The sequence below is a fragment of the Diorhabda sublineata genome, chromosome 1 (assembly GCF_026230105.1).
Source record: "Diorhabda sublineata isolate icDioSubl1.1 chromosome 1, icDioSubl1.1, whole genome shotgun sequence".
Taxonomy (NCBI): Eukaryota; Metazoa; Arthropoda; class Insecta; order Coleoptera; family Chrysomelidae; genus Diorhabda; species Diorhabda sublineata.
In genome coordinates this window covers 38023438-38036228 of record NC_079474.1, presented here as the reverse complement: position 1 = coordinate 38036228, position 12791 = coordinate 38023438, and the positions used below count along the sequence as shown (strand labels likewise).

Sequence of the window (12791 nt, the reverse complement as noted above, 5' to 3'; positions counted from 1 at the left end):
CTCATGATAAATAGATTTCACTTATATTTAGAAAATATATTTATATTTGCTCGAAATCTTTATGATCCAGTCAAGTTACTCTCTTTTTCCTTATTATATTTCTGAGCCTGACTTATGTCCGATATTTCTCAATAATATTTTAGAAACGGAACTATATACTTGAAAGTTCATCGTCTTTTGTATGTAGTTAATTACTAATATTTTCAATTTTCGTGTTGATCAATATATATATATATTTATTTTTCTAGTTCCTAAAGTACGTACTTTAGACACAGTGCGTAAAAATTTACTTTACGCACTCATGCGTAAAGAAACATAGCTTAAGCAGAAGTGCGAAAAAAGTATTATTAAGTTCTCTGTAGTGTAGGGGCTAGGTACGAGACTTACATGCGGGAGGTACCAGGTTCAAGTTGCGCAGATGCCATATTTTATTTTTATACTTATGTAGTAATAATCGTTTTCAGGTGGCATTTATACATGCCAAAGAGAAGAATTGAAAAATTTAATAACACAAATTCGTCTGTTGTTTTGTTAATTTCTTCCAATTTTAAAATGTTCAAATTACCATTAAACTTTGTTTGATACATTTTCGTTACTAAAGGCCTTTTTTGAGTCATGTGAATGCCTCATTCGTCGAAAAAAGGCTTTACACACTTGTTACATAAATAATTATTTCATGTGCCCTATAGTTTTACAATGGGGATTTTTTTAATGAAATCTGAATGACGGAGCAGTTTTATAAAATATTTGTGGGGATCATTGGACAGTAATACCAGTACCATACTTATTGTTAATATTCACGTGATGCAGATTAAAGGCGAAATACACTTTTTGTTCTTTGAGCAATAAAAGTGTCCAACAATTTGGTAGCTCACATATTTCAAAGAAACTTTCTGTGTAAAGAATTTTTTTATAAAGCGCTAAAGGATCTCTAACTTACGCATTGTATACTGTACGAGAAATTATGCATATTCCCACAGTTCTGAGATCAAAGTGATTTAAATACAAGAGAGATAAATATTTTATTTTTACATTTTTCTACTACGAAGTAAAAGTTGAAATTAAATTTATAGAAAAAACAGAAATTAGGAAAATCTTGTAATATTTGTATATAAGAGCCTCCAAATTTTCTGGTCTGGTCTTAAACCATTTTATATATTTTTCTGTATAAGTCGTCTGTATTTGTTTATATCAATATTTTGATTTATGAGATCTCCGAGTCCCTCGCAATCCCCGGTAAATACCTATAAAATTGTTTCCGTTTACTTTGTCTAAAATTGTCTCTTTATTTATAGATTTATTTCAATGATATTATATGTGTTGAAAAACTTATCAATTCGTTTTCCAATTTCTTTAAATCGTATTTCAGTTTCATTTATTACTCAAAAGTATTGCAATGAATTTATTCGCTCAATATATTATCATCATCCGTTTTATCAGTCATTCCCAAATCATTTTAATTCGTATTCAATTACATTCTATGTAAATATTGAAAATCATATATGGATACGCCGTTTTTGATATTTATATTAATTGATTTTCCTACATTTTTTGTGGTTTTTCAATCCAAGACATTTTTTCATACAAGATGTTAGTACATCACATTGTTTCGATACAGAGTTTCGCTAAAAATATTGAGTACGATCTCTATTGTTCTTTTTTAAAATCTATCCATTATATTCATTTGATTAATTTATGTCTCTCGCTCCAACGGCGGTATAAATTCGAGCCGGAGGTTTCATGGGGTTAAAGATCCAATTTCAAATAATTTTCATTAATATTTACATATGCTAGCTCCATTTTTCGCCCTTCTGGTTCAAGTATCAATCCTTAAATACTTCTTGTACTTGGTTTTTTATTTATCCAGTTATTTATCGGCAATTATTACAACAGTAGTGTAGATCGTTAGTGGGGGAGGGAAACTTATCTAAGTATATATAACGGGGGTCCTAAAGCTTCCTTAATCACATCCTGCATTTCGTACGCCACATTTTTTTATCTGTCCAATCGTTTTTCTGGATATCTCTGGATTCCTTGCTGCCAGGTACTTGAGTGTCTTCCTCGCCTTCTTCCATTCTGTGGTTTATACATCAATGCTTGTCTCGGCCACCTGTTGTACTCCTCCATCATCACATCCTCGTATCAGAGTAGTTTTTTTAGTCTGTATTCACTCTGAAGTCGTGTACTCAACTTATTCTTTGTCGTATATCTTGATTAAAATGGGATACACTATGACTTTTCCTTTTGTCATTTTTGAGTAAGGATAGTATTTTTCTGACCAAAGCAATGCATTCAGAATTTGTGTAGTTTTTATCCTTGTTGCACTGTATTTCTTATATCTTATTTTCATTATTCCATCTTCCGAAATTATGCTTCCTACGTATTTGAATTGTCTTCATCGTCTTATCCTTTTTATTTGCAGTTCGGGGTCACCATGTGTGTTCCATACAGGCAGATATATTCATATTCAAACCCCATTTTGCATATTCGTCGTACAATTTTCTCAGCATATAATATGCGTCGTCTTGTTGGCGTTTATCCTCTATCTAAATTTTTAGTTCTCCAACTACTCAGAGCAAGTATCCTACTTGCTAAGTTATAATAAATAGTATATTTTCCAACAAGTGGGAAAAGTTCAACTTTTTTCGCGAGTGTACAAATTTGTGCAAACACACGAGTGGGAAAAATACTTCTCCCTCATGTCGCACATTATACTTTTTCTACAACTGTACAAATTGAAAGAATAAAAGTAATGGAACTTAATGTTTATTTTTATTAGTAAAACCAAAATAATACTAAAGTATCCTCTTAACTGTTGAATAATATTATTTAAAATTGTAGTTGATTGTGAAATTTTTACAATTTTGTTTAGTCATTTCTTATTTGTTTCTTTTATTGATTCTAATTATTGATTCTTAACTTCTATAACTCCTCTCTACGACATGCCCCTGCAAACGCCTATAGCTACTGCTGTCTGCAAATAAAAAAAAACTCAGAATAAACTCGGTTCCATGCGGACACACTATCCACTGCACCATTGACCATTGGTCTAAATGTTTTGGTTAAAAGTACAAATATCTATCTACCCTAATTTGAAATAGAATGTTTAATGATTATTTAATTCTTTTTATCTACTGAAACACTCACTAATTTGAAAAATCTATGTGAATTCAAGGAAAAATAAAATTACATTCTAAAAATAGTTCCTTCTAAATAAATTTACATTTATTCGTTTAAAAATCTCTGCAAATGGTCTGTTGTCAAATGTTTGATTTTTTGGGGACTTAATTGTCGGACTTTCTTTTCAAAAATGAACGTAATTTCTGATACGTGGATATATCAATGTTATTTTTTATACTGATAGTACTTCGCAACATTGAATATTGTAACCAAAGTGTAGACGCCTTTGAAGTTTTCGACAACTCTTCAAAGTGTACCAAAAGTACAGTTTCCGAAAAAGATTTCATTTTTGTATTTATTTCTGCATTCCATAAATTTCTCGTATGCTAATTTATATTTTTTTCTTGAAGTTTCCGACAACCAATCTAAAATTACTTTGCTTATTAGAATCGTAACTATTGTCAGTATCCATATTATTTGTTATAAATTTGTATAATTATTATTATCAAACCACGTATGAAAACTACCTATGAAAGAATTTAAAAAAACTTATATACATATAAATAATATTTCTCACAATGTGAGCAATATGTGGTTTTGAAATTAAGTTAGCTATGTGAAATACGTCACTATTCATAGCAGTTGTAGAAAAAAATATTAGTTGTTAGAAAAATGGGCTAAAATAATTGTGGAAAAAAACACTCTCTCTACCGTTGAGGCAGAATAGTGGTGGTGGATTGGTGTACTAAAGTTTCTCCAGCTACTTGATTGACAATTAGATACAGATTATGTTTTGTACAGCTTTCGTTTGAAACATTTTTGATATCTCTATTAGTAACAAAATTGATTGATAATTCAATGTATAGTAAAAAACTACCAAGTAACAATATTGTTCCAAATAATGTTATTTTCACGACATGCGGTAACGATTATTTCAAAAAGATATTTGAGTCACGTTTTGTTTGTTATTGAAATTGTATTGTACAATTCGACTTATTCATTCAAACAATACATGAAAAAAAATCTCAATCAAATTGATTGGAATACATTTTTCAATCTTATTATTTTGTAGTTACATAAGAGGTTGATTTATTTGTTTCGGGCCAGTTAACAGCTTGCCGTTATTCAATTGTTGACTATAGATATTGTTGCTACTGCACTAGACAAAGTATGATTTCACTTTTTGTTTTAATATACCGTTGTTTGGAAATAAACTTTTTCATTCTATTTGAATCAACGGGAGCCCACCGATTAACTTCACACTAAATGATTGTACCTAAAATGATTTTTGGCCACTCGCAAGGAAAGGGGATGAAAAAAAATTCCTATCCTAGCCTAACCACGTATTTTCAGCTACTGATATTTTGTATCTGTATTTAAATTTTTTATGACACAAAGTACTCGTGAAAGTACTCTACTTTGGTGTAAGAAAATAGGATTTTTACCTAAAGGAAGTTATTGCAAAAAGCATAGAAAGAATATGACGGTGCTGGATGAAGGAATTTGCGGAGTTTTTTGTCATAAAGAATCTAAATATAGGCACAAAATATCAGTAGCTGAAAATTCGTGCGAACGCCAACACTCCTCAATAGTTGTCGACAATCGTAATTGTTAAATGACATTCGTATAAAGTTATGTTAAATGTTTTAAAAAAATGTAAACAACTAATATTTTATATTATAATATATAATATATAAATAATAAATGAGTGGCTTTTGTTTTTTTGTTACCTTCATGTTTGCCTTTGTCAAAAATCAATCATCAAATTTTTTTATTATGATTCAATTTTAGCTGTTACAAATAACTAATTTTTTATGAGGAAAGAATACTAGTAGGGGTAGGTTAAAGAGAGGAGTGATAAAATAGATATCATCAATTTCAATATTATGACCTGGCAAACGTTGTTTTGCCATATACATTATTTCTAGGAAATATTTTTTGAGAAATATGTGGGAAATATTTTCAAAAATAACTAACACTATAAGCATGTGGGGATATATTATAATTGAAATAGGAATTAATCGATAGGTAAGCCGTGCAATGGTTTAGGTGGTGTTGACAACGAATCTGCGCGTATCTCTTAATTTTTAATTGTCTGTGTTAATTACAGTAGTTGTTCAAACTGTTGGCCGCTTACTTCAATACACTTATTATACCGTTTTGACATTGAAAAACGTGTCTTTGAGAATGAATCTGGAGGGAATTGAATGATTTCTGCCGCAGCTTGAATTCTAGCTCGTACACTAAGGACATCATACAGCCCCATATAAAATTATCGATAGGATTTAAGTCAGGTGATCTTGGAGGCCAACAACTTGGTCCACTCCAACCAATCCATTTTTCTTTAAAACGTCTGTTTAAATAATTTCATGCCGCTGCAGCAAAATAAACAGATGCCCCATCGCATTGAAGAGGAAATATTAAATAATATTCTTGAAAGGCCATCTTTAAGTACTCGAACTGTAGGTCGCGATTTAAGAGTGAACCATTCTACAGTATTAAAAATCTTAAAAGAACAAGTGTCATGAAAATCCGTACTTTGTTCGTGAAAGAGGATGTCAGCATAAATATTCGGTTAATGTGTGGGTGGGTATGGTTGGAGATTGCTTAATCGGGCCTCACATTTTACCAAATAAATTAAATAGAGCAATTTATATGCGCTTTCTGAAAGAAATGTTGGATGAATTGTTGGAGAAGGTACCGTTATATATTAGACAACACATTTGGTTTCAACACTATGCGGCATCTGTTCATTTTGCTGCAGCGGCAAGAAATTACTTAAACAGACGTTCTAAAGAAAAATGGATTGGTCGGGGTAGACCCAATTTGGCCTCCATGATCACCTGATTTAAATCATCGAATATGAACAAGATCCAATTGCTAGAATTCAAGCTGCGGCAGAAGTCATTCATTCGCATCCAAATTTATTCTCAAAGACACGTTTTTCAATAACAACGGCAAAACGGCCAACAGTTTGAATAACTACTGTAACTTCTACTGTCTACTGTCAATTTTGTTATTGTTGTAATACACTTTTGTTTGAAATTGAGATTATGAATAATGAAATTGAATGAATAATTAATCAATTTGTAAATTACTCACGTGCTTGCAGACTTATGTTTAGAGGCAAATTTCTACAACACAGTTCATTTTAGCTCCATAGAAGGTTATCAGTTTTTTAACTAAAAATACTCAAAGAATTTAAAACAAAATACAAAAAACTATTTGCTCCAGTGGCGTAAAAAATAGTGACAACTAACCCTGATAGCGCGCCACTGGTTAAATTTGACCAAAGTTTGTTTACGTCAAAATATTACTTTATTAGGAAGCATCTGGGTCACTAAAATTGAAAAAAACATTTAAAGGCGTTCTTGATTTATGGCAAAATTTTGATTTTGATACAAAATTTTGATCACCCTATATCTCAATAACTAGACTCCGTAAGGGTTCGTATTCCTATATCAAAATTAATTATTTATTGAGATCTCTCTGTGGTATAGCGTTCTCGGTCAAATATAGAAATAACCTGTATAAGTTAATAATGTTTTTAGCAAAAATACTAAGATTTTAATGTTTACCCCGATGTGCCAATTTAGCTCCAGAGCATACGAGAGCAGTTCGACATCATTACTGTGTTATTTCACATAAATCTAACAAATATATTAGTTTCAGTACTCATATATAGAAAACTGTTATCAATGGATGGTTAATATTGAGAAGAAATAAATTCAACCGAACGGATGCAGATTATTTTGCACGGAAGGTTATATGAGAAAAGGCTGGAAAGGGGGTGCCATGATTGCTTAATATTGGAGGCTCGCTCGCATTGAAAATTCTAACGAATGCTTGGATATCTTTAAACGTAATCTGTAGATTTTTCCGTCGACACAACATAGTAGACGAAGCTTGGGTACACAATTATACTCCAAAATCAAAAATACATTCAAAACGGTGTACTTCATCCGATCGTTAAAAAATCGCTCTTCCTAAAAACCATCCTCGTATATGATGCCTGAATAACAATCTCAATTGACAATCAATCAGTTAGAAAAAAAATTTTAAATGTTAATATAGAATTTTTATGAACTATTCGTAAACAAATTATTGACAAGCTGAATTTTGTAAATCTTTTAAAAAATAATTTGTATCAATTAATGACATCCTTATATATTTTAATGAAATTGTCTATTACCTTAATGAGACTTTATGTTAGTTAGTTACTTCAAATTACAATGAAGTGTTCATCCAAAATTACTTAATAATAAATAACGGTTCCAGAAATTCCAACTTAGAAAAGGTGTTATTTTACAACATGATAATTCATAATCGCACTGTGTAAGAGAAGTTTTTATCAAGGTCCGTTTTGGAGTTAGAATATCAGCATCTTTTATAATTTCACCCTCTAAGGGTGACAAAAGGATGAAGTTAGAGATGCATAAAATATGCAAAAAAGTTTCTTGAACGACCAAAAGAGGATTTCAGCACTCAAGGATGTATAATTGGGATTATATATTTATATGAAACTCTTCAACATACATAATCTTAATTGATAGTCATATATTTATTAATTTTTCGAGACAACCCTTGAAAAAGAGTGCAATTGAAAACTACATTATTCATGAACTTACTCAGCACTTAATCTCTACTAGCAATTATAAGAAACTTTTTTTTCTAAGCTATGAATATATAAACTAGTTTTACGGATAACTTTTGATAATTTTCAAATGAATGTCTCTAGGTATTATATAAAACCTCCATAAGCCATAGTTATGTATAATAAATTATATAGCTAAGTTCGATCACACCAAAACATTCTGTTCTACTAGTAATCGGTTAACTAATACTATTTAAAGGATGAACAACCTCTATAAATACATGTTAGTAACTGATTCATAATTAAAGGTTCAACATCCGATCAAAATAATCGTGTTAGAATTCTGTACAATCAAATAATTATTCTATAAGACATTTTCATTTATAAAAGAACAATGGTATCTGATTAAATCTTTTGTGTTACGAAGATAATTCGTTGATTCCAATTTGTCCTCATCTCATCCTAGAACTGTACTAAATGAAAATCATTTTAGAATTAATCGGACAGTCCGAATCAGTCGAAGTAACAGGCAACTTCTGAAGATGCCAACCGCAGGAGTTGGCGAAACATCAAGCAGCTGTGGTTATTTATGATGACGGTCTAAAAGCCGATTGACATAATGCAAGAAAACATGCATGATATTGCATGCAATTCCTTGCAAGATCGAAATATTACATAGACAAATATTGCATGTCGCTTTCTATTGCATCATCGTTGCCACTAATAAAAATTCCATAAGTAGAAATAAAGCATTTCCTAACCTCAAGCTTTATTTAATATTTTATGGGCAGTTTGAAAATGAAATTAACAAAACTAGGTGAAATTAACAAGAAAAAAATGGTCAGTGCATCACTGGCAATAATTATATCTGCAGTTACCTTTATTTCTGACATCCGATGGACAGTTTAGCTGGAGAATTGGATGAGAAAACATAGAAAACTTTGTTGGAAATGGACGAAGAAACATATAAAAAATTCCTAAGCAAAAGAAAACGTATTATCAGCAGATTATAAACTTATTTTTTTCTAAAATTAAAACTTGCACGGAATAAAAATGGTACAGAACCGATAATATCAAGATCTTGTCTGAAACAATCAACTGAACTTCATCTACACATGCTTTTGATTAAGAAATAATGTATCTTGTATTATATTGCACGTTGTATTGCATCTTGTCCAATGGTGAGAAACATTCCAGCAATCATCGATTTGTTGAATTTGCGAGATGGTTAGACAAACACTCTTGTTTTCTTTTGTTTATAGAATAAAATAAATAGAAAAGCATGCTTTTGTTTTATTCTAGAAGCTAATTTATTTGTCTTTTTTGTTTATGTTCAAAGGTAGATATAGGCGTTAGATACTTATCAATCGTTTGTTACCTGTTAATTTTGACTCGCGAATTTGGTTGAATAAAAAATTCATTTGCTAGAGCCTGCTCTCGTTTTACTGTGTTCACTTCGCTGGTGTAACCAGTGGTTAACGGTTAGGTAAATATGTCAATTTGATATTTTTGTTCGATACAAATACCATTATTAAGTTATGATTATCATGTGCAATTTGAATGTGCTAATTTAAATTAATTAATGTTTCAGATCATATCTTTTGTGTTACGAAGATAATTCGTTTATTGTATAAATGTACTAAATGAAAATGATGTTGGAATTAATCGGACAGTCGGAATCAGTCGAAGCAACAGGTAACTTCTAAAGATGCCAACCGCATGAGTTGGTGAAACATCAAGCAGCAGTGGTTATTTTTGATGACGGCCTAATAGTGAGAAGTTTTTCAGAAATCATCGGTTTGTTAAAATTGCAAGATGGTTAGGCAAACACTCTAATTTTCTTTTGTTTATAGAGTAAAATAATCAGAAAGCATCCTTATGTAAAAGAGAATGGACTGTATGATAATAAACTTAATATCAAAAAGACATAATTCTAGTTGCTTCATTGGAATTGGATTTCTCAAAAAATAATATACTTTAAGGTAATTGGGAAAGATTGTAGGAGCAAAAACGATATACTGAAAATTTTTTAAACAGTTGAGACTAGACTAGAGTACGCTAATCAATAATTCATTTCTTGTACAAGAAATCGAGGAGAAAACTTCAGAATTATGATAATCAAAAGTGATTTCCACTTAGTATAAAGACACTACAAAAATAGTTATATTGTCAGAAAAAATCATAATAACATTTATAATAAGCAATGACTCTACATACTCTACATACTAAACTGACGAAAAGAAACCTGAACCTTAATCTGAACTTGTCTTTAATAACATGTTTCGTTTATTAGAGATACTCCGTATATATTTTGTTTTATTCTAGAAGCTAATTTATTTGTCTTTTCTGTTCATGTTCAAAGGTAGATACAGGCATTAGAGATACTTATCAATCGTTTGTTAATTTTGACTCGCGAATTTGGTTGTATAAAAAATTCACTTGCCAATCAGAACCTGTTCTCGTTTTACTCTGTTCAGTACGTTGTTGTGACCAGTGGTTTACGGTTAGGTAAATATGACAATTTGATATTTTTGTTTCATACAAATACCATCATTAAGTTATGATTATCATGTGCAACCAATTTGGATGTGCTAATTTGAATTAATTAATGTTGTGTTACCCACATTATCAAGTGTTTAATACACATCGCAACAGACTTATTCCTAAGTACAGTCCAGACGTTCACTTTCTTTGGATAATGCGTTCCCTAAAAAGTTTCGAATTTTCTTTGCTCCAGAAGCAACATGTTATTTCTTAAAGTGTGTTTAAATAGCGATTCGAGATGTAGATATAATAATTATATTAACTTGTTTTTCGGAACTTACTTTACTTTGCAATTTTTGTATTAAATGTTTGTGTTGTGTATTTATTGTTATTACCTAAATTCGTGTGACAATTGTGACGACTTTTTGGTGACCATCCGAAATAGGATAGATGTAGTTTTAAGTGTCTAATGTCTAATAATGAATTTTTAATGAATAAATGCGATTAATTTAAATTTCACATTTCCACGCAAACAAGGTTGTTTATGGCGAAAAACCCCAGTTGTGAGCAAAAAAAAAATAATTTATTTCTCAATTTTCGAATTAATTTTTAAAAAACTTCAATAATCTATTTTTTCAGAATTCTATCAAGAGAAAATATACTTGCGTGCATAGTACTGTATACTTTTGACTTTAACTATATTTTTGAATAATAATACGCTGTTTGAGTATATTATGATATATATATATATAATATGAGTATAAATTTATGAAATCAATGCATTAGGCAAATTAAGGTTTTTTATTATTAACATAAATCAACACTTAATTTCTTAATAATGGGTATGACCTCCTCTTGCCCTGATAAGATCTCTCATACGATTAGGCAAAGATCTAATCAACTTGCTATTGTTTCATGTGGGATTCTAGCGCAACAATAAACTCTGGGATCGAGTTGGGGAAAGGAAATCTAGCTCTAGTTCTTCTTTTCAGCTCATGCCATAAATGTTGTATCGGATTTAGATCAGGACTGTGCCTATTTTCATTGTCTTCCATAAAGGTAAATTCGTCTCCAATGTAGTTGACGTGAGTTACCACATAAATTACTAAAATCTCCTCGATATATCAATCAGCTGTTAAACTTCTTATTCCTTACTCCTACGAATGAATACAGCGTCGTTTCGAGCTCCTATAGAAATTACACCCCAGATCTTCCACCTCCAAAAGCACTCCACTCTTCAAATCAATCATTCTGCAAATCACTCTCTTGATCTTTGGTACACTTTTCTTCTTCAGTCGCTACGGTGGAGGCATACTTTGGTCTGATCTCATTTGAGAACGGAACAGATCCTCATTGTTCCAACATCCAATTCAGATGATCCTATGAAGAACGCAGGCGAGCTTGCCGATGAGATGAAGTAAGTTTTGGACCAATCGCAGGTGTTTCAGGGGTCAGGTTATTTTTTCGCAGTCATCCTCATTCGGTCCACTGTCTTCTTTGCACTTGAACGCAATTAAGGTGACGATTTCTTAATTTTGTTAACACAATATAACGGTCGTCATGAGTGGTTGTAAATCGCCTTCTGTCTGTTACATTTCGCGAATAAAAGGATCCATTCTTCTCATATCGCTGGCAAACTCTTCGAACTGCTGCGCGGGTCATACCAAATTGTCTAGTAAATAGCTCGTTGCCCAAATCCTATTTCGAATAAATCAATAACTTGGGCGAATTTTTTTGGTGTAGTATGCATTAAACTAACTTTTGGGAAAATCCCTTATAGTCGGGGAGCTGGCTACATAAAACAGCATCGATAAGATGTTTGAGCTTGGAAACGGGGGGTCCGTAATTAGTACATCACCAAACGGCATTTCTGACACTCTGTACAGGTCGGATATGAAAATGCCAGCCGGTGTTTCCGAGCGAAAAAATGGGCTGGAAAACCTCATATGGTACACGAGTGAAAACTCTTGGATCGTGGGGTCTGAAAGTCTCGCCAGAAGTGACCGAAAGTGCCGGAATATTTGTCCGAAAAACCCGATCTCTGGGACTATTATTGTTTAAATCGACTCAAAGCTGCTTTTAAAGTGGTTTCAAACTTGTCACCGCAGCGTAATGAATTGTTGGTATAAAACTTCATTCACTACATTTTCTTATCACACCTCGTATATATAATTATTTTATCACCCTGATGAAGTTACTATTATTATTAACAATTTCTTGTTTTTCATGTTATCCTAATTATTTAGTGTGTTGGTGTTCAATTTGTAGATGTTTTCAGGTCACATTTTACACAAATCTTCCTTTAATCCGTTTACTAACGATCTGATTGTTTAAAATCAAAATAGCGCTGATAATAATCAGGAGCAGAAATTATTTGTTGCTATATCAAAAGAAATTGAAGATTTTTATAGGTAAATCACGGAGAATTTGCAAAAACTTGTACTGTATATTTCCTCTTCGCCGTAACTATTGTCGATCATTGGCGATCCAGCACCTCCTTCACCAAATTAATGAAAATATAGTTGGAGACCAAGAAACTATTTTTATTACACTTATATGATTAACCATATTTGATAGAACTACTAAACGACAT

The 12791-nt window shown here is 31.5% G+C and overlaps 1 protein-coding gene across 4 annotated transcripts in view; it reads left to right on the top strand.

The window, feature by feature from the left end:
- LOC130452959 (proton-coupled amino acid transporter-like protein pathetic) overlaps positions 1–12791 on the top strand; it is a 58605-nt gene that overhangs the window by 21158 nt on the left and 24656 nt on the right. The window contains exon 1 of one of the 4 annotated variants that reach the window (XM_056792536.1): positions 9602–9696. The exons of the other annotated variants lie outside the window; for them this stretch is intronic. The gene's annotated coding sequence lies outside the window, so the exon portion shown is untranslated. Of the gene's footprint in view, positions 1–9601; positions 9697–12791 lie in introns of those variants that run through there. 4 annotated transcript variants of the gene reach the window in all.